Source organism: Leuciscus leuciscus (genome assembly GCF_965113295.1).
Source record: "Leuciscus leuciscus genome assembly, chromosome: 20".
NCBI classification, from domain to species: domain Eukaryota; kingdom Metazoa; phylum Chordata; class Actinopteri; order Cypriniformes; family Leuciscidae; genus Leuciscus; species Leuciscus leuciscus.
Genome location: NC_138744.1, coordinates 21,028,386 through 21,051,944, shown reverse-complemented (window position 1 = coordinate 21,051,944; position 23,559 = coordinate 21,028,386). Strand labels below are relative to the sequence as shown.

The following is a 23,559-nucleotide window of genomic DNA, read 5'->3' as shown; positions in this document are numbered from 1 at the left end:
TCCATCCTATCTCACGTTTTCTTTCTCGCCATTCTCTCACTCAAGCTCTCACGCTGTTTTTCTTTTCTTTCTCTCCCTCTCCCTCAGTTTCTTGGAGTTGAAACCCGGTATCCTCTCATTAGACCTCTTAGCCTTCTTAACACTAATTGTAATTCTTATTTGGCCAACCCTGACCTAAAAAAAAGACAATGGCAAGGAAAATAGAGCTAGAAGTTCAAGCCTAATTTCCAATCCCAAGTAGGAAGCAGGGTATTACAGGCTCTGGAATAGGCCAAAAGTTTCCCAGTCTTCACTTTATGAAAGTCTAATTAGATCCTTATAATGGAAATCGCACAGTGTCTGAATTATGCCATAATGAATTTGTCATTAGGGCTTCATTCAACAGAATGAAGAACATTTTCTACCATTACCTTTTTTTTAATCTTTTTTTTTATTCATCTGAAAAGGAAAGAAATAAAAACTGCAACGTTGCATATATAATAAATCTTTTAAAATATTTTTGAAAGACGATATTATATAAATTATATATAATTTTTTTTTTTTTTTAAGCTCACCATTTTACATTTTTAATTAAAACAGTACAAGTGTGAGATATTTTAACAATTTAAAATAGCTGTTTCTATTCTAATATTTTTTTTAATTGTATTTATTCCTGTGATGGCAAAGGTGAATTTTCAGCATCATTACTCCAGTCTTCAGTCAAATGATCCTTCAGAAATCATTCTAATATGCTGATTTTCTGCTCAAGAAACATTTCTTATCATTATCAATATTCAGGATGAATTGCTGTTTAGAAAAGGTCACTTGAAAAAGATATTATTTATAACAGAATAAACACTCTCACTTTTGATCGATGTAATGCTTCCTTGCTGAATAAAATGAAATGTCTGGAATTACATGAGGGTGCGCAAATTATACCAACATTTTCGTTTCTTTTATTAGTATTTTTCCCAATTGGCTCTCTTTATAGCAGTAAAGACTTTGTTTTTGATGACACAGCAGATGTGTTTGTTGTTTTTAAATTCCTCTGCTGTTCCATTGAATGACAAATGAACAGCAATTACATCAATTCCTATCTGGGCTTTCACAGGTGTAGGCATCTTGTCGTTGGCTGTTCACCAAGGTAAAATCACCCACTGCTGCAGTATTAACTTAATTATCCTGACATTTGAAATATAGAATTTTCCACAATTATCCCCCAAAAAACTTGGATTACTCAAGAAGTTGTTCAAAGATCCTCAGCCCTGCTGAATTAACTTCAACTTATTTTTCTGCAGCAATTTATCCCCCCTCTGATGTTTCAAGCCTCTTACGGGAAGTCAAATCTTCCTTTACATTAATAAAGTTGAAATTACTGTACATTAGAGACTCTGCAGCAGCTGGAGAGACTATGAAAATACTGTCTTTTGGCCAAAATATGTTGGACACGTGCAGTTGGTAGCCGGACACATGACCTCTCCAAATGTGATTGAATATTTTCGAATTAATCAATTAACTGTTTGGGTGCCTTATGTGTTTTGAACGTCCAAAGTTGGTACTGTAGGTTGATCTCTGTTAACCACACCTGGCTTAGGCAGCACAATAGGTTTGTTTAGGCTATTTGATTTGATTTCCTCATCTGTTGATTTCCTGTTGCTTCATTGTCAAGCCAAACAAATACTCAGCCCAAGGGACTTGGCAGAAAGATACAATGGGAACATTTTCCTGTGCTTTAGTTGCTAGGCATTGCCTTCATTTACCTCAAAAGCCTGGCACTCAAACACTACAGACCCGTTTACACCATTTCTAATGCAACCAAACAACACCAAGTATAACATTATTAAAAGTTTGGTCTGATAATTGTTTGAAAACTCTTGAATACCTTATTGAATAGCTCATAATATATGAATATGAAATAAGTTACCTAAGCTAGCCATATTTCAGTCTTTCATTTAAAAACTCATCTTGAAAATTCCTACTTGCCATGAATAGGCCTTTTAATGACACTAAGAATGAACCCAACACTTTCCATAAATGTATTCAAATACATTCAAATACAAAAAACAGAGTGAGGATTTGAGTAATGGGAAAAATCAGTTTTAGCAACATTGTTTTTTTTTTTTTACAGTTCTGGTCTTGCTATCAAGACGTGACCCGTAATAATTGACACAAAGCTGGCAGTGGTGTTAGGCGATGTGTTACACTGTAGCCATCACACATCTGACACAGGTCTCCATTTATCAGAATTTGTTGTGTTGAAGGGCAAGTTGCCATTTTTAGGCTTGATGTAATTGGCCCTACTGAGGGTTTGAGATTATACTTAGAGAAGTGCGTCAGTCACCTCAAATACTCTTATATCTTTGCTACAGTTTAAATCTAAACAGAAAAACTATTTTGGTATGGTTATTTTATGACAAATCGTAGAATCAATAAAATTACACTTTTTTTGTTGTACTGATCTATTAATATACATTCAAAAATACATGAAACATGCATTACATACATCCTGTACATTGACTTGCAAACATGTCTTCTGTGATGAGGATATTTAAATTTCTGAATTAAAATTAATTGTATTAATGTTGTTATTATTAACTAAAACTAAAAATAGTTTTTGGTAATTGAAAGAAAGCTGAAATTAAAATAAAATAAAATGAAATAAGGCGGTACTAAAATAACTAAAACTAAAACTTAAATAATAATTAATTAAAGCCAAGCAGAAATATTAAAAATAAAAATGTCAAAAGCACATATAACAAAATTATTAAAAAGTTAAAATCAAAATGAAAACTTAAAATATAAAATGCTAATTAAAAATATTAATAAATACTATAATACTATATAAACAATAATAAAATAACACTGACAGAAAGTCACAAATGTTAGGGTGGTACAACTGTTCTGATGTCATAGTGAAGAAAAAGGTCTCATTAAAAGAATGACATTTTTGAAAAGAAAACCTTAAGTAGTTTGGGATAGTCTTTAAGGGGAAAAACATAATGCTTCAATGCTAATATTTAGAAATGTATATTAGATAAAACTTTAAACTTTTTATAACAAGTTTTTTTTATGACAAGACAAGGGTAGATCGGGTTGTAAAATGTCATGTGGTGTGACCTCCAAAAACGTAATAATATTTATGAATTAATAAATCATTTTATTGAAACCTTGAATAATATGTTTAAAACTTTATTAAAAATAATGATTAAGTTGTGTACACTCATATGTAAGGAAAATGTATTACTTTCTACTTGATGGTTACACCTCATGACATTTTATTTAGAGCATTCAATTCAAGATTTTTCTTGAAAATGGGACAAAAGACACGTTTTAAAGATTTTTAAAAGAATTTTAGTTTTTTCTATATGTCATGAATACAAGTCTGTGAATCATCACACCCTTCTGTGACCAAACAAAGGTGTCTTGTATCGTGTTCTCATGGCAGATCAGTAACCTATTGAAGCTGACACACACAATCTCTCTATCTGCTCTTACTCTTCTGTTTTTGAGTGTTACAAGCATTCGGTCCACATAAAGGCCTTGCCTGTGAAGCAGGACCCCTCCTTGTCCCACCCCTGCTTTTGAACATTTACTTGGTGTCGCCCAAGTGGCAGAAAATTGAGAAAGCTTTGTTAGCCGTCACTAGTGAGAAGTAAAGGACGGTGGGTGTAGAAAGGCCCCAGCCCTGTGAGAATGACGGATAAGAGACACATTTAATTTGCCGGGTCATTGTTCAGGAATCACTTCATTATTCCCCGCTCGGCTCCACGAGCAGTAAAGGTGTCATGAGAGTCCATCTCTTCACTTTGTACCACGGCACTTGAAGAAGCAAAGAGCCTGTTTCCATTTTATTGAGAAGACTACTTTTTGTTGTCACTAGTTTACATTTTAAAGGATTAGTTCACTCAAAAAAGAATATCCTATCATCATTTACTCACCCTCATCTTGTTCCAAACCTTTATCATTTACTTTCTTTCTTGAAACATTGCAGTTACAATGAATAGGGTTGTCAAAAGTTCCGACTTCGGTACCAAGTCAGTACTGAAATTTGAAAAATGTGACGATACCAGCATTTCCCTCTATCATTTTGAGCGCTGTTGAGAGGATTCTTAAACACTTCTGATTGGCCATTGTGTTGACGCACTCAACATATATGTCTGTGAATTTTAATATTGTGCAGACAATACAAAACCTGTCTGAATGATTCTTTCCTCAATAAGACAATAATGACCCTCAATGCCCTTTCTTGATTTTGATTTTCAGGGTCTACTAGAACAGGTTTTCATGCTTGAATGTTCAAACAACACATTATGTTTCACATATTTTACATTATTATTGCAGCACCTCTCTTCCTAGTCTACCTGAAATGCTCTGTTTAGTTTCAAAAAGCGCAATGTGCTTTGATTGGTCGGCTGGACCGGTGTGTTGTGATTGGTCAACTGCTTTCAGCGTGTTTCGAAAATGTCACGCCGCGAGTTTCAACTCCCTACCAACGCAACTCGAACAGGCCACGCTTATGGCGGCAAATCAATGCCAATAATAAACGAGCGCACAACTGATGCGGGCGCGAGCGGTAAATGACATACGCGAGAGGATAACAGATCTACACGCGAAGAAACGGGAACTCGCGAGCTCATTCAAACCCTGCGCGCGCGCATGACATCATCTCTGCACGCAATACAAGCCCTCGCGTGCGCGCATGATCATTCCCCACGCGCTCGCGCTTGATCTGCTCTCGCCTGCTGCTTTTGCTCGCTCGAACATTTTTATTTTTGGCAGTCGAGGGGCGGGACTTACTGTTTTAATAACCTCAAATGTCATTGGTTACTTTTCCCCTTTTCCAGAAGTCAGTTGCGATTGGACGCCTGTCCAATGACTCGTAATTCACTTGACTTGAGACATGAGACATCACTTCATTTGTTTTATTTATTGTGTGTAATGTGATTTAATGCATTGTTAATATAGAATAGATTCTTACCAGATACTTTATTAACAGAAAGTCTTATTGCATTGTGTCGTTAAGAGATATTTAGGCTACAGACTGACGCATTTCCATGGTTATTAGCATTGCAAATTGACCAAATCTTTTATAAATTTTTAGGTAATATAAGTGGTTAATTATGTTTTCTATTAAATGCAAAAGGGGTTCTGGCTTCTCAAAGTTAAGATACAGTTCACAGCATGAATTAGCTTACAAATGCCTTTTCAGAATTTGCTACAAAATATAGAGGAACAAAATTAAACCCAGCAAATTAGATATTAAAATATTATATAGTGATCTTAACCATCTAACTTTTTGTAAGCTAATAACCTAATAAGAGAAAGTATGAGGCAAGTACAGTACACCGTATAAATGATTACACCCCATCTGAACATAACATATCTTCAAAAAAAAAAAAAAAGCCCTAGATAAAGAAAAAAATCTGAATTTGTTTGGGTTTCAGAGGGGTGTAATCATTTATGCTGTGTACTGTATCTTAACTTGAGAAGCCAGAATCCCTTTTACATTTAATAGAAAATATAATAAACCACTCAAAATTGACATAATAGTAATACACAGGGTGATAACAAAAGCTTACACAACAACTCTTGAATATTGATAAACAAGTAATGTATCTTTCACCCAAAGCCCTTGTTATATTTGCAACTATTTAATGGACACGTTTTACATTTCTGAGGTTCTCAGAACCAATATAATTTTGGTTGGGTAAACGTAAATAGTGGTGAATGAGAGTATAGTGGTAATGTAGTGGTGATATACAGCAAATACAGGTGAAACTCGAAAAGTTAGAACATCGTGCAAAAGTTCAAAAATAGAAACAAATTCAAAATTAGAATATTGTGAAAAGGTTTTCATAAACTGTAAGCCATAATCATCAAAATTATAACAAATAAAGGCTTGAAATATCTCACTTTGCATGTAACAAGTCTATATATTAGTTTCACCTTGTAAGTTGAATTACTGAAATAAATAAACTTTTGCACATGAACTTATTCTAATTTTTCGAGTTTCACCTGTATGACTTTACATTCCCATTTTTCTCCAATTTATTTTAGATATTTTAATGCCAATATCACAAATCACAGTGTTATAAATATAAAATGTAAAAATGTATACAAATTTGGGTCAATTTGCAATGCTAATAACCATGGAAATGCGTCATAGTCTGTAGCCTAAATATCTCTTAACAACACAATGCAATAAGACTTTCTGTTAATAAAGTATCTGGTAAGAATCTATTCTATATTAACAATGCATTAAATCACATTACACACAATAAATAAAACAAATGAAGTGATGTCTCATGTCTCAAGTCAAGTGAATTACGAGTCATTGGACAGGCGTCCAATCGCAACTGACTTCTGGAAAAGGGGAAAAGTAACCAATGACATTTGAGGTTATTAAAACAGTAAGTCCCGCCCCTCGACTGCCAAAAATAAAAGTGTTCGAGCGAGCAAAAGCAGCAGGCGAGAGCAGATCAAGCGCGAGCGCGTGGGGAATGATCATGCGCGCACGCGAGGGCTTGTATTGCGTTCAGAGATGATGTCATGCGCGCGCGCAATGTTTGAATGAGCTCGCGAGTTCCCGTTTCTTCGCGTGTAGATCTGTTATCCTCTCGCGTATGTCATTTACCGCGCGCGCCCGCATCAGTTGTGCGCTCGTTTATTATTGGCATTGATTTGCCGCCATACACGCTCCTTTTTTGTTTAATCCTTGGGCAGGAATTATTTAAATGAGGAATGAAGATTATCAGTGAATTTCAACGTACATTTTTACAAAACATAATCGTATGGCTTCAGAAGACCTGAAATACAGCGCACAAGTTGTATGGACTACTTTTATGATATTTGTATTGTTCTTTGTGTCCTTTTCATCCTTTTGAGGTCCATAGAAGAGACATAGTCAGATGACAGAATTTACTTTTTGGGTGAACTAATAGAAGGCATCATTTGTATGACTTTGACAGAAAAGGTTTTAAAAGAGCATGTTTGCGCACATTGAATAATGACTGAACTGTCAGCATGAGTTGGAGATGAAACAGACGGCTGAGGCAAACCACTTCTCATCAGTTAGCCAATGTAGCATGTGTTTTTTCATTGTGGCTGCGGATCTGTTGTGTTGTTTTATATTGTGGTTGTGGTAAGGCAGGATAGATTAAGGACATAAAATGTTATAATATGCTTTTTATTCAGTATAGCCTTTATTCTTTGTTTAAAAAAAGTAAACAATGGTAAGAAAGCGCAGAATCACTGTTTACCAAAATTGCCAGTGGTATCATCATTTTAAACTTTTCCGCACTAGAGTTTGGTACCGAGAGGCATATCCACAAGATGTTCTTTTTTAAACAACAATTCTGGAATACTGACAACCCGCATCATGTATTTATGGATTTGTGGCTTTTAGAGTATCAAAGCAGAACAACTACAGCCCAGTCACACAAACATTGTCACTCAGTAGACATTACAGCAAAGATATATTGTCAAACATCAAAAGCTTCACAGCCACTGAACAGATGTTCCATCCATTTTACTGAGCCTTGAGAAATCCTAGTGATGTGTTTGTATTAAGACATCTTAAGTGAATAGTTCACACAAAACATGAAAATGAGAAAATGTTTAATATTTATGTTGTTCCAAATCTGTATACTTTTCTTTTTCCACATGGAACACTAAACAAGATTATCAAAGTGCACAAGTTCTTGTCCATAAAACCTTTGCACTCAACTCTTCTAAAGTCATATGATAGTTTTGTGTGATGAACAGACTGAAATTTAAATGATTATTTAAGTGATGCTAAATGTAGCTTTGCTATCAATAAAATGTATGTTTGTGCCTTATTCAATTATATGACTTCAGAAGTTTTATGGACTGCTTTTACGGTGCTTTTATAAATGGGGATGCATCAATATTAAAATTCTTGCCAGTACCGATGATTGTTTTTATGTTATGGCCAATAACCGATAAATGGCTGATATTAAAAGTCTACATTATTTTGTCAAAAAATAAATAAATATATATATATATATATATATATATATAATAATATATTTTAAATGCTACAAGTGCAATTAGGCATTACATCATACTGTACAATATGAAAATGGATATTAATTTTGAGATTGGCTGAATTTCACATGTAATTTAGTGAAGTATTAACTTTCAGTGCGTGTTAGAATATATTATACAAATAAATGTATTCTAAATGTAAAAATAAGTTAATTGAGCATGCACAATTAAATATTAAATGTTGGTCGGTATGATAGTTAAAAAAATATTATAATATATCAGATGATAACTGATATGGTACAAATATATATTGCATCCCTATGATATCTGTCAGTGGATTTAGAAAAAAAAAAAAAAAAATTATATTTATGCAGTGCAAATAATGATAACATGTAATTCATCATTCTTTAAATGGTTTATTCATAGGAATTCTGTCACAAAATTCTACACAAAAAGAGATATTTAACAGTTACAATGGTCAAGCTCCCATTTAAATAAAAAATACTTTCCTTCAGGCTTCAAATTCAATCTGAATCAGTATAATCCAGGAGTGGGTCATAGAGCAGGTCTGGGCTGTGTCTGTGTTAAAGTAACCTATGTGTGCTCTGCTTTGTGCTGTGTGTTGCTTTCATTCTGCAGGGTGACAGTAATGACCCCCTCACCTCAAACCAAAAACACATACTAAACATATGTACAGCCTGTATAGTGCCAGTCAGAAATGATTTGTCACATTAAGATTTTATTCTCCAGACTTCACGGGTTTAGGTGCTCGTGTGGGAGACGCAGGTTTGCTTCCAGTCCCATTTCCCTTTCTCACCCATGATTGCCTATGTCTTCTGTCTTATCTGTTAAAAGGTGGCTATAAGAACCCCTCCCCACAAATTCACAAAATAGTCTTCCTTAAAAAGGAGGAAGATATCTAATCTTGTCTAACAACAGTGTCAGTTCTCTGTACTGACTCCCCAAACTGAACTTACTGGCCTTGTTGTGGGTAATGCTTGTGGCATTGAGTTCACCAGCTGAAGATAGTAACTGAATCGCAGTCTCTCAGATACTATCTTCCGGTCCTGGCTGTTGACCACCACAACAACTGTTCCAACTCTCTTTACTGTGAAGAAATCATTAAGCAGAGAGTATACGGCACTCCTTTCTCAGTCTAAGCCTCTGTTTTCTCAGTTAAAACCTTGTAAGCTGTTTCACTTCCTACTTCCTTGTCCACACAAACAGCTGTCTTCTAAATGTCATAGAACTTCAACTTCATCCACCAAACAAATAGCGCCCTGCATGGGAGACTCAACTCTTAAATCATTTTCTAATTACACTAATAATTCATTTTAGTGTTGAATTAAATATTATGTTTAATTAAACATTGTTTTGGTTCGTCTGCCATCTTGGATTTTGATATTTTCTTCTTTTTTTTTCATTGAGCTTTCTCCACAAAGGATACATGCTATGCTGCCTTATTATATACATAATATATATTTATATATTTTGTACTTTTTATGTTTTTTTTTTTCATAAAAAAACTTCTTTGATGACCAGTCTACAATTTGTTTTTGGAACTGATTGATAATCATATGCAGTTTTTTATAAGTAAATAAGCTTCTGTGAACTTTTGCATAAAGTTCATGAAGTGCATAAACTCAGATTAATGTAGCCAACGATCAGTCAGTTCCAAAAGTAAATACAAAACCTGTGCTAATTGAAAGAAAGATGGAATCCAATATTTGGTTATAAAGTACGATAATTAGATTTATAAGCAATATTTTTGTAGGCCGGTCATTTATGACCGAGAATACCAAACTAGGTAAAGGATTTTCAACACAGCAAAAGGGCTAATGTAAAAAGTATATAAAAAGTCCATCTCAACACTCTCTAATAACTCTTCTCATGACCCTTTAAAAAGGTCAGTGCTCTTTTCAAATATGACTTTTTCTTGGCTCAGACAGTTTTTTATATCCATCTCTTAACTTGTAGTCTTAAGATCTAGATTTTGGGTTCTGAGTATCTTATCACAAGGTTTCTAATACTAAAATTAAATTAAAATCAATTGAAAAGTAAATGAATTCAAACAACATGAGAATGGAACTATAATTCACAATGTTTGCTGTGTCAGAATGCAAAAAAACAAAACAAAAAAAAACTGAGAGATGAAAGAAAGAGAGAGAGAGACTGCTGGTGACCTTTCTGTAGTCAGCTGCTGTAGGATCTGCAGGACCTCCTAAAATAGCATGTCTGAACCTTTGAGCCATGTGTCTCAGGCCACAGTGTCCACGTCTGAAGACTCGCAGGGAGGCCTGAGGTTCTTGTTGGCAGTCAGGTGCTGTGCCGTCGACATGTGGCGGGAGCTGTTTTGACTATTTCTGTCAGACTTATACACTGAAATAATGAATGTGAAAAACGAAGAATGTTTTTCTTGTAAAAGTACGACAGTGTTCACTTTGAGGACATGTCAAATTTAGAATCAACAATTGACAGTTCACGGGCTACAGGGGAGACGCTAAAGGTGAATAGTTAAAATAACAATGACATATTCCTATAAAACTGTCATGGTAATATACGAATTAGACTCAATTGAATTGAATGAATATAATCAATGTAAACAATACTGAGCTTTATGACTATTGGTTACTGATGTTACCTTTTATTTTTTATATATGAATTTCAAAGTACTACATGGGTCAATCTAGCAAAAACTGTCAGTTTAATACTTTATACTATACTGTAACGGTGGTGGGCCCCAATAAGACAGTTTTTTAAATCAATAATTAAATACCATGTTTAACTCAAATTGTTCGGCCACCAGACAGGAGTAGGCATGTCAAAATAAACCCAGGATAGCATAAATCAACCACCTGTTACATATAACAATCAACAATTATTGACATAGTCTGAGGTTTTCTTCCCATCAATTATTTAATGGGGACAAAAAAAGGGTTAAACAATACCAGTGTCAAAAGTTCATTTGAGCAATTCAGTTATAAGAAATAACAAACAAAATAAAAAACATCATCAACTCAAAATATATAACTGTTCAGATGGAGAGGAAACAATAATAATAATCGTACAACAATATTAGACCCCACTACTTATAAATATAGAAAGTATGAAAAATAGTAATAGTGATGCTTGCCTTAGCAAACCTTAATTAATTAATAACAAACAAACCAAATGTAATTATAGGTTTACTTCTCTTCAATAGGCTTCATTTTCTTTATGTAACATCAATTTATTTATTTTGAGTTTGATATGTATATAATTGGGATATTTGAGACTATTACTGCTGTCGCTAGTCGACTTGGAAATACTAATCGTTTGCATTTTGAATAATATAGTATTTTGAAAAGTGTATATCTGGAGCAGAAAACTAAATTATTTCATTTTACCTCAGAGAAAAAAATGTCCACTCAGAAGATGGGCCGGGTGAAGGGAGTATTTTGACAATTTTGACAGTCAATTGTATTTCCGTTTAAACGTTAATGAAATTAGTTGTTGTGCACATCCCTAGTATATAAACAACCCATTCACTAATATTTTTAAATACTTCAAAAAAATACTTTAAATAATTAACAAGGTAACTATTATTTTTTATTATATCATTTATATTTAAAGTATTATAAATTATTAAAAAGGTAAATTAAAAACAAAAAAACATTTGGTTAGGTATTTCAGTACTGTGCCATAGAGATTGCATTACTCTGAATTTAAGCTTATCAGGACTGGGCTGGTTTCTTTGTTGTACGAAAAGAGTAGCTTACTTCTTGAATGTTTCACTCATTTTTAAAAGTCACAGGTGGATCTTCTCTGAATGACAGCCGTGATCCTGTGAGGTTGTACCCTTTCACCTCCATATACTGCCTGGTGACTCTACAGACTGTGCTGCGGAGAGGATGTGAAACACTCACACACACACACACACACACACACATGCTTGTAGCATATAAACAATCACAGATGGTCCTGCAACCCAGTTTGTCATGCTCACAGTGAACTAACACCAGAAAGATATAGATTGTCTTTGTTTCATTTATGTTTACATTGCTAGCTTACAATCTTTTGTTTATAGTTTGGAAACTGTTTTGCAGACTGTTCCCAGGTGTAATGCCGTAAACATTTAAAAACAAGGCTAACAGATTCTATAGCTGAAAGAATTCCCACTCAAATTGTTTTGAAAAAGCGAAACTGTCCCATAGACACACACACACACACACATACGGTTTATCTCTCCAGGGGTCCTGGAACACGTCCGAGTGTGTGAAGCCTTTCTTAGATCATGGTGAGTGTGGGCTGGGGGTGTTGTGCCGATGAAAGACCTTTGGTGTGCGGTGTGGTCTCCGGGGCTCTGGGAGAGCTGGGTGCTCCTCCATTGTCCAGCAGAGGAACGTGCTGTCATTCCACACCGACCCCGCCGAACCCCCTCAGACTGGCTCAGCTGGAGAGGGGGTGCACCCGTCCTGTCAACTCCATCCTGATTGATGGTCCCAAGAAACAATCCCATGTCCTGTGAACACTGTAAGCGCTTTTCTTTTTTCCTTCTCTTCATCTTGCTCCTGCGCTCCCTCACTTTTCTTCAAGGAGACCTCGACTCTATGAATAGAGTCGATCGTGTTAAAGAGCTTTGAGAATATCCCACGGTGGCTGAAAAGAGATGCGGATGGAGCCGGTGTGAGTCTTGGCCGGGGCTCATGACATCGGTGCTTGTGCAGGGGATGCAGATGAAAAGAAGTCTGGATTATTTTTGGACATCTGCTGAAATGTGAGCGCTCTACACATTCTAAGATGAAAATATGGACTATTTTTATCAGGCCATTTATAGCGGCTCCTTAAATTCAAACTAAACATGGCTGTTGATTAGCAGGGCAGCTGATATGGTTCCTATTTAGAGAAGATGCTCAAAAGGTGCAAGCTCAGCACCTAATGATAGCATTTGCAGCATAAAGGTCTTTGGTTTTGTTCACATAATCAGTGTTTGGGATGGACAACCCTATTACTAACAGGTGTGACTCTCAAATTATATAGCAGCTTGCAAGAGTGAACAACTTAATTCAAGTTGCTCTTTTTTTGCGAGAGTCATAAAGAAATGACAACGAGAGACATAAACTGTCTTATTTTACTCTTTTTCACTGCGTGTCTTTAGTAAATCCTGACAGTAGTTTTTTAACGCCAAAACAGGGTTTGCGCTGGCGCAAGGTGCTAGTAAATCTGGCCCTAAAATGCATATTAATGCATATAAAAACTCAGAATATCCCATATATTAAAATGAAAAAATCACAAAAAATACCATGTTTAATAAATGTATTGAGTTGGTTTAGATATTAAGCATCAATTATTAGATTCACCCCAAGTTTCACAGTCTAGTCCTAGCATGTTTGAGCTGGTTTAACTTAAATCAACTTGAGCAACATCCCCAAAAATATGTCAGTGCCATTATTTAAATCCCTTAAAGTTAAACTGCCTTAAGGGAGTAACTTAAGTCATAGCCTACAGTATAATCCAGTTGTCACTCTGGTTGATAACCCAACTGTGTGTGAACGTAACCAAATTTAGCCCTCTAAAACAGGATTGACACCCATATTCTGATGGTGTGTGAACGTAGCTTTTAAGTGAGAAGCACCTTAGGAAAACACCTTAGTTTGTCCCTAAAATGAGGCTTCTTTGGCTGGAATATCAAGATGAAGATTGTCTGTACAACAGCCAAAGCTTGTAAAGTGGAATTCGATTTTGCGTGTCCTGTGGAAAGTTCCTGACCCTTAATGTTTTTTCATCTGTTGTCTGTCTTACTCTCACAAGCCTTCTGTCTCACTCACTCCGGTGACATTTTATAGCTTAACTTTTACATTAACTTGGCGACCCTGTAGTTCTCAAAACCAATTTTCATGAATCCCCCCCCCTTCTCAGGAACCTCCTGAGTGAAAAGCTGGTCTTTCAGGGACCAAGAACCTAAATGAAAGCACGAGGAATGTTCTCTAGCTCGGGCGTCATGCGGTGTGTGATCCTGCATACTTCCACGGCAGATTTCTCATTACTTCTGTGAGTGCTGCGCCTGCCTCGTTTTGTTTCCTGGAAATCTCAATTTACCTTCTAAAGTAAACCAGGATGGGGATCTTTCTCAGACGTACTTCTTTTTAGACTTTGTTCATCTGGAGTTCAGCTCTTTGTAAAGACAGAGGAGGAAATTCTTGAGAAAGTTGCTCCAATTTCCTTGATATACAATTCTGGGGGATTTGAGCGGGAGCCACATGGTTGATTTACTAAAAAAAGAACATATCAACATATACCGTGTGGGTTCAATGAAACTACTTGAAGTGCTTATTTAAGCTTTTTTTCTTGCATACACACAGTCCTCAATCCCTGTTCACCTCCTATATCAGTGCAGCCAGAACAGGGTCATATTTTAAGCAGCACATGAAGGCCGTTCTGCAGGCCACTCGTATATTAAACGCCACTGATCTCAGACCTGCAGGGTTGTGGGGTTTGGCCACATGAGGGATGCTCTGCGGGGCCTCAGTCTGTCGGTGAGGTCCGGGGTGTTATCTTTGGAAAGTGTTGACAAGACTGAACTTCAGGAGCAGAGCGAAGTGTGTCTGTTCAGAAGGCACATAGAGTTAGTATTACAGACAAGCTTCCTGTGAATAGTGAGAGACGGAGAGAAAGGGGCACAGAGAGCCACCAGGGAAAAGAGAAGATGCAAAGTAGATAAAAACAGACTGATTCAAACAGAATGAATGATGTACTTATAGCTTAATGTTCAGCCAAAAAGATGAAAAATCTGTCATTATCACCTATATGTTGTTCCAAATAGTTATTCAGATTTTTTTCTATTCTGCAAAATTAGGCATAGTCAAGAATCTATACATAGCTCTTGCTATAAAATGTTATTTTAAAATGACCACAAAAAAACAACAACTAAAAGCTTGTATTTAAACCACAATTGTTAAAAATTAAATATTCTTTGCTGCAATTTAATTAAATTTTTCTAACTCAAAAAGACTCAAAAAATTATTTTATTTCTTACGAAAAAGATAAAGAATTATTCAAATTCTTTGAATATCTTTAAATAACCTCTTAAATTTAGGATCACCTCAAACCCAACTTAAATCACAAAAGGTAAGATGTTTAATGAATTTATTGGATTCGGATGACGGTTAATACCTCTAAACCAACACATCTGAAAAAAGGTTAATAAATAACTGTATCATTGCGATTTGCCAGTGTTAAGTATTGAATTTGTCGAATTTGACATGGCAACTTTGCCTCGTATTCAATCATTTTATTCTTAAGAACATCTTGACTTAAATATTTTTCAAACATTGCTTTAGGAACATTCTTAAGAGCTTCTAAGAATGTATCATAAATATATTGCACAAATCACATGGATTACTTTTATGGGTTACACTTTATTTTACAGTACGTGTGCTTTCATTGTACATACAGTGTACTTTCCCAATAATGTACTGTTAATATGGTAACTACATGGATTAAGGTTAGGTTTAGGGATGGTTCAGGGTTAGTACCTAGTTATAACCCAGTTTTGTCATTTCTATAATAAGTACATATGATGTACATGTTGAACAGGACTGTAAAAGTTTGATAATTTTGTGTTCACCAGAAAAAAAAATAGAGTATAGTATAGAGTAGAGAGTGAGTATATTATAACAGAAAATTCATTTTTGGAAGAACTATTCCTTTAAAACCATAAATTCACATGAATCATTTCTTAAATGCTTAATTCTTCATTGTTCAAAGTTCACAGTTTAACCAGTGTGTTTAGTCTGCCTCTTGGAGTCGCCTGGTTTAATCTGGTACTAGAGTATAATTGTTTTATCATTACTTGAGTTAATCCCAGATTACAAACATAAAGACATATTTTGTCTCTGCTTCTCACACCTTGTTGGTCCAACAGATCCCTTAACCAAACAGACATCTCCCAGCACTTGGAGCTTTTCTCGCTTGAACATAAACTGTTTGCTGTTTAGTCTGTTTCTAACAAAAAGTGAGAGAGAGTGGGAAAGAAACAGGAGAGAAAGAGAGGAAGTGAGCGCCCTCCATGTGGTGATGTGGGAGCTGAATGCAACCCAAGAGCCTGCAGTGAGGGCCTCATTCTCCTAATGCAGGAATTCATTCCGTTTTATCCTCATCTGTGTGTCGTGTTTTATTACACCAGTTATCCGATGGAAAGACCCCCAGGTTTTGGACGCCAGATAGATAGTTTTTATGGTTTTTGCAAGTTGTGTGGTGCATAACAAATTAGCACTTGGGCGAAGTGGAAAGTTGTATGGGCATCCGTTGCTTTGAAACAGCATGATTGGTGCCCGCTCTGGCAGACGGAGGGTTCCGGCAACATAAAGCAGCGCTTGGCCGAGGGGAAGTTTCTCAGCTTGACAAGATGAAAAAAATGAATGTTTGTTCAAAATATATGAAACACAAAAGATGTTTTGAAGAATGTTTTTGTCTAGACAGTGAAAGTCAATGGGGTCCAATCAGTGTTGGTTTGGACCCCATTGACTTTAATTGTTTGGGGGAAAAAAGATATTCTTCAAAATATCTTCTTTGAAGAAAAAAAGATACAGAGATTTAGAAACAACATTATAGTGAGTAAACAAAAGTTTTTTTTAGGCAAACTATACCTTTAAGTATTTCCCTGCCATTTACGGAATTTTCCGGCTTTGCGTGTTTTCACTGTTATACGGTAGGGGGCGCTATTACACATCTTCTGAAAGAGTGCAGAATCTACGGATCAAAACACAGGCGAAAAAGAAGCAGAAACAAGTGACACTTTTCTCAGCTTTTTGTTCAAAATGCAAAAAATGCAAACTAACACACATTCAAGTGTTGATAAAAAAATAATGCATGAAGCTATTTTTTTTTTATTTATTTTTTTTAACAGAGGTACTGTTCTTTTTTATTTATTGCTTGTTCAGATAAACAAAATATTCTGCTGGCCATGATATAAAAAAATGAAATAAAAAAAAAGCTGACGGGGCAAGAGTTAAGCTGTTGTGAACTGCAGAAAAGGCCTCTGCCGGTGAAAGCACTATTGAAGTTTGCTGACATTATGATTCAGCGTCTCAAAGTGAATTTTATTGTTTTCCTCAGTACTTTGTATTTATTTTTAGCCACGTCGAGTCTGTTGCCCAGTGTCCTGAGATGCTCAGAGATGGGAGGTGTTTACTTCTCGTGCTTCCAAGACTCATAAACTCCCGCAGGAATGTGAATACTTTTGTTATATGCACTTTAACAAAGCCACTTGTAACTGACTCATTTCTTCTTGCTAAAAAAAAAAAAATTTTTTTTTCCTAAAGCCTGTACAGATGATTTTTTTCCTCATTTAAAAAACAAAAAAATCCAGTGAGTTATTCTTTTTAGCAGCAAACCGCCAAAACACTGAAATAACTATAGACTGTGCTTGTAAGAAATGTAATATCTTTAAACAGTTTGAAACCAGCTGTTCTGCACTTTACATCAGCCACATGCGGGCTAATATATTTAGCAGAAGCTACTGTACTTACACTCTCAATTCAATTTAGCTAGACTCATCTTTCCCTGGCCTCTATTAGTGTGGTAGAAGTAATGGATAGGGTTTATTTTTTTCTTTCTAACCCAATTTTATCTTGTACATAGTGAGCCAGCAAAGTCTACTGACACAAATTTCACTCATTTGTGTCACTGGCGGACTCAGGTTGCAGGTATAAATACATTTAGTTCCTTCCATAATCTATTCTGGATCCCTTAGATCCTGATGCCAGGTGGTTCTGTGGCCTACTTGAGTTATTCTGCTCCTCTTTGGTTAACGTGTCTGGATCCATGTGTGCAACAAGTAGAATAACAGATTTTGTTAATTTTGATATGCATTATAAACTTGTTCAAATAAAATGGCAAAATTATGCAATACTTCAATATGGAATAAACATCTGGAAAGAATATATACATCTATTCAGCTTCATATGTTATTACTAAAAGGCTGGAGGCTGGAGACCAAACATTTTTTATTAGTTCACTCACATTTTATAAGTTCACCATAAAATTTGAATTCAGTCATCATTTAATTAACCTCATGTTAATCCAGACCTAAATTGCATTTTTTCCCTCTGTAAAACACAAAGGGAGCAGGGGTATTATAATATTGATCTATTACTTATCATTATAGTATGTGTTAATATTTTGAAATTGGCTTTTATTTTTATTTTTATATTTTCTTTTCTTATTTATATTTATTTATTTCTATTGAAGTTTTAGTAATTGTATTACTTGAACTTATTTAATTTTAGTTAATTGCCAAGGAAACGGTTCTAATTTTGTGTTTATGTATATTTTAATGTATATTCTATGTATATTTATGTATATTCTAATAATTTTATTTTATCTTTATTTAAATTAATGAAAGTATTGTGTAACAGTTTAAGTTTTAGCTAACAATAAAAATAGAATTGTTGAAGAATGTACACATATTTTGTATTAGTTGTAGTTATATTTAACAATAGCAATAGAATTGTTGAAGAATGTACTGGCCACTTGTAATTAAACTGAATGGAGACTCAGCTGTCATGCAACTCACTAGAAAACGCATTCATTTATCAATGCAATAAAAAATAAAAAATAAAAAAAATAATACAGGCTTTTATAGGAAGCAGCATTGATTAACATAAAGTGTCCTCACCCATTGTTTGGAAAAAGGTTTCACATGTAGTGACAGGCACACAAACAACGGTTTCCATTCAGTAAATCTGACTGAATCCAGATGATTTCAGCAGTTTATAGCATCATTTTGGGGTTTGGGTTCTGTTATGTGTAGATTAATGACCGTTTAGAGGTAAATGTGGTTCTCCTCATTATAAATTAGGTTTCATGATGATCACTTTTGTAATAATTCCCAGTGACCTGAAAACCATGTTATAACATGGGCGCCAGTAAATGAAAAAACATCCTTGACTTTTTGGTTTGCAAGGACTGAGAATGAATAAATGGTACAAAACATTTTCAATTTTGGATGAACTTTTGTGTTGAGGTTGTGTTTTTTCGGTTCACTGTTGTATCACAGTGAGTTTCAATGGTGGAAATGTTGGCTTTTTTGGACTAAAAGGCTTGTTAGTCCAGGCTTGATGCTTACTGCCAGAAGTTCATATCGCAGGTTCTTGAGTTTGACACCGATGCGATACACGAACATCCTACATTTCCAAAGTTTTGAAATAAATCACGGAAAATGCAGGGAAGGAAAATAACATTTCCACTGTAGCTCAGTGTGATACTACAGTGAACAGGAAACACAACCTCAACAAAAAAGTTCATCCAATTGGATGCTGCACACTGGTGGTGGTTGAGGAGAGACCCCCGACATCATTGTAAGCGCTTTTGCTTTACTACATAGGAACTGCGCTATATAAATACCTCCATTCATTCATTCAGTCAGTCAGTCATTCAAGAAATGTCTGAGAATGACTTGAGCCATTTTGACAATGTGATAGCAACCAAGCTCAAGTGCTTAACTCATCAGCCTGTGTTTTGCTTAAGCCTCTCATTTTGGTAATGGATCATGCTTTGATTTTCCACCTCATCTGTTTTTTCATTCCAGCTGTCAAAGTGATTTTCATGTGCTGTCGATGTGCTAAAGAGCCACGATCAATGCTGACCAGTTGTACGGGCTGGAAGAGGTTCTGTTTCTGGAAATAACAGCTTTGTACAACAATTGTTATTAGACAGCGTGGACCACTGGTAAATGTAATCATGAAAAAAAGGATTGTCCTTGTTCCTGATGGAAATTCATGGATTGGTTTGAATGGGAAAGCTTTTACTTACCATCCCAGACCTTTGCTACTATGCTACACTACCCATAGGCTAATCTACTACTTTATTTCTTTGAATCTGTTCATTTATGATCTTAAAGCTGGTAGTAGTGGTACTTTCTAGTAGCACCATCAAGGTATTCTTGTGATTTGCACTTGTGAAGCAGCCTGTTGGGCTCACTGGCACACTGGTTTCCTATTTTAGAGACCAGCTTCCAAACATTTGCAGGGAAATGTAAGTATGGACTGACTGAATAGCTAAACATAAGGAGCTATGGCTAAACCAACTGTCAACCAAACCCAGGTTAAGTGGAAAAACATGCCTATGGCGACATTTCTGCAAAATTATTTACATTGTTTACATAGCATTTATAGGACGTTGCATGGCACTGTTTCAAAGAAGAATGTCCAGTAAGGTAAAATGAGCACGAATCTGTGTTGTTTTATTAATTGGTTGTATATCACGGCAGTTTGGAAATTAATGTCCTCTAAAAGGTTAATGCTACATTGCGTTTGAAATATAACGTACCAGCTACACTAAAATACACTTTATACACTACTATAAACTTAACCGAAAGAATGAACAAAGCAAACGTGAGATAAAAATGCATTTGTTGGAGCAACCATGTCATTTTAGCTTGCTTCTTTGCGCCTTTGAACTCTTGTATCGTGACTCAAGTTTTACAGGACTCGTATCCAAATGCTCCGCATCGCAACTGTACCATATGAGCTACAGAGCAAGTTTACTACATCAGAAAAGCCACACACGGAGCTGTTTAATTTATTAGTTTAGAATTAGTATTAGTACTAGAACTGTATTACTTTAGAAATCATATGCTATGGTAAAAGCTTTTGAGATCATAACATAATATTGCGCAGCTGAAAAAATGGTCCCTCAAACTTTTACAAAGTTGTCATTTAGAAAAAAAAGTATCTGTTCACCATGTCATGCACATTTTAACTCATTATTTTGCATGAGTCTTGTGCGTATTATAGGCTTGCCCCTGGTATTGTGTTTTCGTATGTTTAGCCCAGACAAACAGTTGAGACAAAGCCAATAAAGCACAAGGCTAATTACAATGTGTGCTCAAGTGTCACAACAACTAGCATATGCGCTCTTATAGTGATACGCAGTCTACACGCCAGAACACATTGATCTCTGCACACGAGACATGCAGTACGTTAATAACCAGGGGGCTTAAAACAACATGTTAACTAGAGGCTAGTTCACCACAAGCCAAACACTCAAAGCTCTGACGTTAGTGTGAGGGGTTGCGGTTCCACAATGTAATGTGGATAGGCAGAGAGTCTGTGGCGCAGTGATTCGACCAAAGGCTGGTGCGCAGACTGCAGGGCTGGAATCAGGTGGCCAGATGTGTGAAGATAATCATTATTGATGTATAAAGGTGCACTGGACAGTGATTTTTGTGAGGTTGTGAGGCTAATACAGATTTTTGTAATGCAATATTTGCAGAATTTGAGAGCATTTCTAATATGTATAGTGTCTGGAAATATAACAATGACACACAGTGTACATGTACATGAATTTCTTTCTTCTGCTGAAAACAATAAAATATATTATGAAGAATGTCGGTAATTAAACAGTTGATGGTCCCCATTGACTTCCATAGTATTTTTTCCCCATACTATGGAAGTCAATGACATTACATTTACCGACATTCTTCAAAATATCATCTTTTGTGTTCAGCAGAAGAAAGAAATTCATACAGGTTTGAGACAACTTGAGGCTGAGTAAATGATGACATAATTTTCATTTTTGGGTGAACTATCCCTTTAAAGAAGTACACTTATTTGGATGTATTGACCAACTGAAGCACATTGTTTTGTGTTATTCAAAATTACTCTACTTACTGTAAGTAGTCAAGTTCAGCTAATTGCTTTTAATATAGCCTAAATATACAGTAAATTAGGTTTTCATTTAATTGCAATCAACATGTAATTAACCATCTGAAAACATTACATTACATTTTTTAATTCTTTTAAAGTAAGTTATTTCCATCATAAGAACACTTTAAAAGTATGCTAATGTGTACCTCTTATTCACAATGATTATGTGACACTTACATAATCAGATTATGACTTAATTATGATTTAATATTTTTTTGTGCACGTTTACACAGTGATTGTGAATTGTGATTATAAAGTGCTGAATTCCATATAGACAACTTTTATTAAATGAGCTGCATCTGACTTTCCCACAAACATTTGTTTTTCACAATTCAGCATAGAGGCAAGAAAAAAGAGCAAGTTCTCATAGCGGTTGAGGTACATTCTCAGTTTTTAGCGCTTTGTCACTTTCCAAAATCCAGCTAAACCGATCCAATCGACAGAGGTTTCATTTTCACATTTGCAAGTGTGAAGTTTACAACAGACATTGTAGAATGGCATCAGTATGCTGGCGGGAGCTCCACGCAGATCCTCTGCTCCTGAAAGTGTTTCGAGTGGTCTGGCAGGAGGGACAGAGAGGAAACCTCAAGCTTTCAACAGAAGCTTGATCAAAGCCGCTCTACCAGGGTCTCCATTGTATAACCATTGAATGGAAGGATGAAAATATCATCTGACACGACTGTCAACAATCCTGGAAAGCTCCAGATGAGTCGACAGGGATGTCTTAATGCCCGCCCCGTCCTCCAGGGGAACAATCGGCCTCTGATTAAGCATTTTGTGGAGCTGTTGATCCATTTGGGGTCACATGGGTCACAGTTTGAAGATGGAGGTAGCGATATGAGCTGTGCTTCTGAGGGCGAACACATTAGCCTAGTTTTTTTTTTTTTTTGTGGGCGTAATTCGTAAAATGAAGACCAGATGGTAGGAGCTGATGTTGATTAAAGATTTTTGAGAATGTTTCTCCATTTTGTCATGGTGTTAGGCCATCTGACATGAAGAAATCTTTGCTTCAGATGATGGAATGCGATGGAAGGCGAGTGTCCTTGTTTTGTGGTCTTGCTACATGCATTAATGCTTTTCGAGAGCTTGGTGTTCTTCCTCAGGGGCTAGTATCCCTATGCAAAAAAAACAGCTTATACCAGCCTATTACAAGAAAACTGTAATACTTTGATTAACATTCCCAAAACAAAGTCACATAAATTCGCACTGACAGAAGACCTTGTTTTCTGAGGAGTCCAGCCGTTTTGAATTAATACATAAGTGCCTGGCAAAAGAAGTCATGCAGGGGCTGTGTATAAACTTGTATGAAAAGACAAATGGATGTCATTCAAGCTCTGTTTATTGAACTTTTTGTAGCCTCGTCTGTCACCATCATGACAGCCATTTTGCTCAATCTTCTAAGTCCAATCATGATAATCTAATATTTACGTTTGCATTTTAAATATTTATTGCATTTATGATTTGTATATTTCTATATACCTTATTTAAACAAAGGCATAAGCAACAAACGCTATTGTAATTTCCAATATGCCATTATGCCAAATTAAATTAGACTGCCTATATAATCAGATGAGCTGGATATAATGGCTCTTTAGTCTTTAGTCTGACATTCTAAACAAACATGGCTTCGGTGAGCCTGACCATGTTTGTTTTACTCATTAACTCCTCTCTCCAGCCGACCCCTCAGTGTAATCGTATGCAAATCACGTTATGTTCCTTGACCGCTCACATCACACAGGTTTGTAATTGTGGAGTTTACTCTGGCCCTGCCAATCGAGCCTCCTTTGTTTTTAATCATATAAAATCGGGCGGGCAGCATTGTAAATCCTGCGGCTCTCAGGGGAAGATTGTTCCCCTCTGTGGCCTTTATGTATTCCAGCTGCAT

At 35.7% G+C, this 23,559-nt stretch overlaps 1 protein-coding gene and 1 long non-coding RNA gene across 6 annotated transcripts in view; one reads left to right on the top strand and one right to left on the bottom strand.

Annotated features, from left to right (window-relative positions):
• The window catches only part of fhod3b (formin homology 2 domain containing 3b), a 177,347-nt gene that overhangs the window by 39,299 nt on the left and 114,489 nt on the right, over nucleotides 1-23,559 (top strand). The window lies entirely within an intron of this gene.
• LOC309483931 lies at nucleotides 57-9,515 on the bottom strand. Its single transcript, XR_014200670.1, has 2 exons — nucleotides 6,675-9,515; nucleotides 57-4,492 (listed from the first exon to the last, which is right to left on the bottom strand). It is a non-coding gene; the product is annotated as an uncharacterized lncRNA (long non-coding RNA).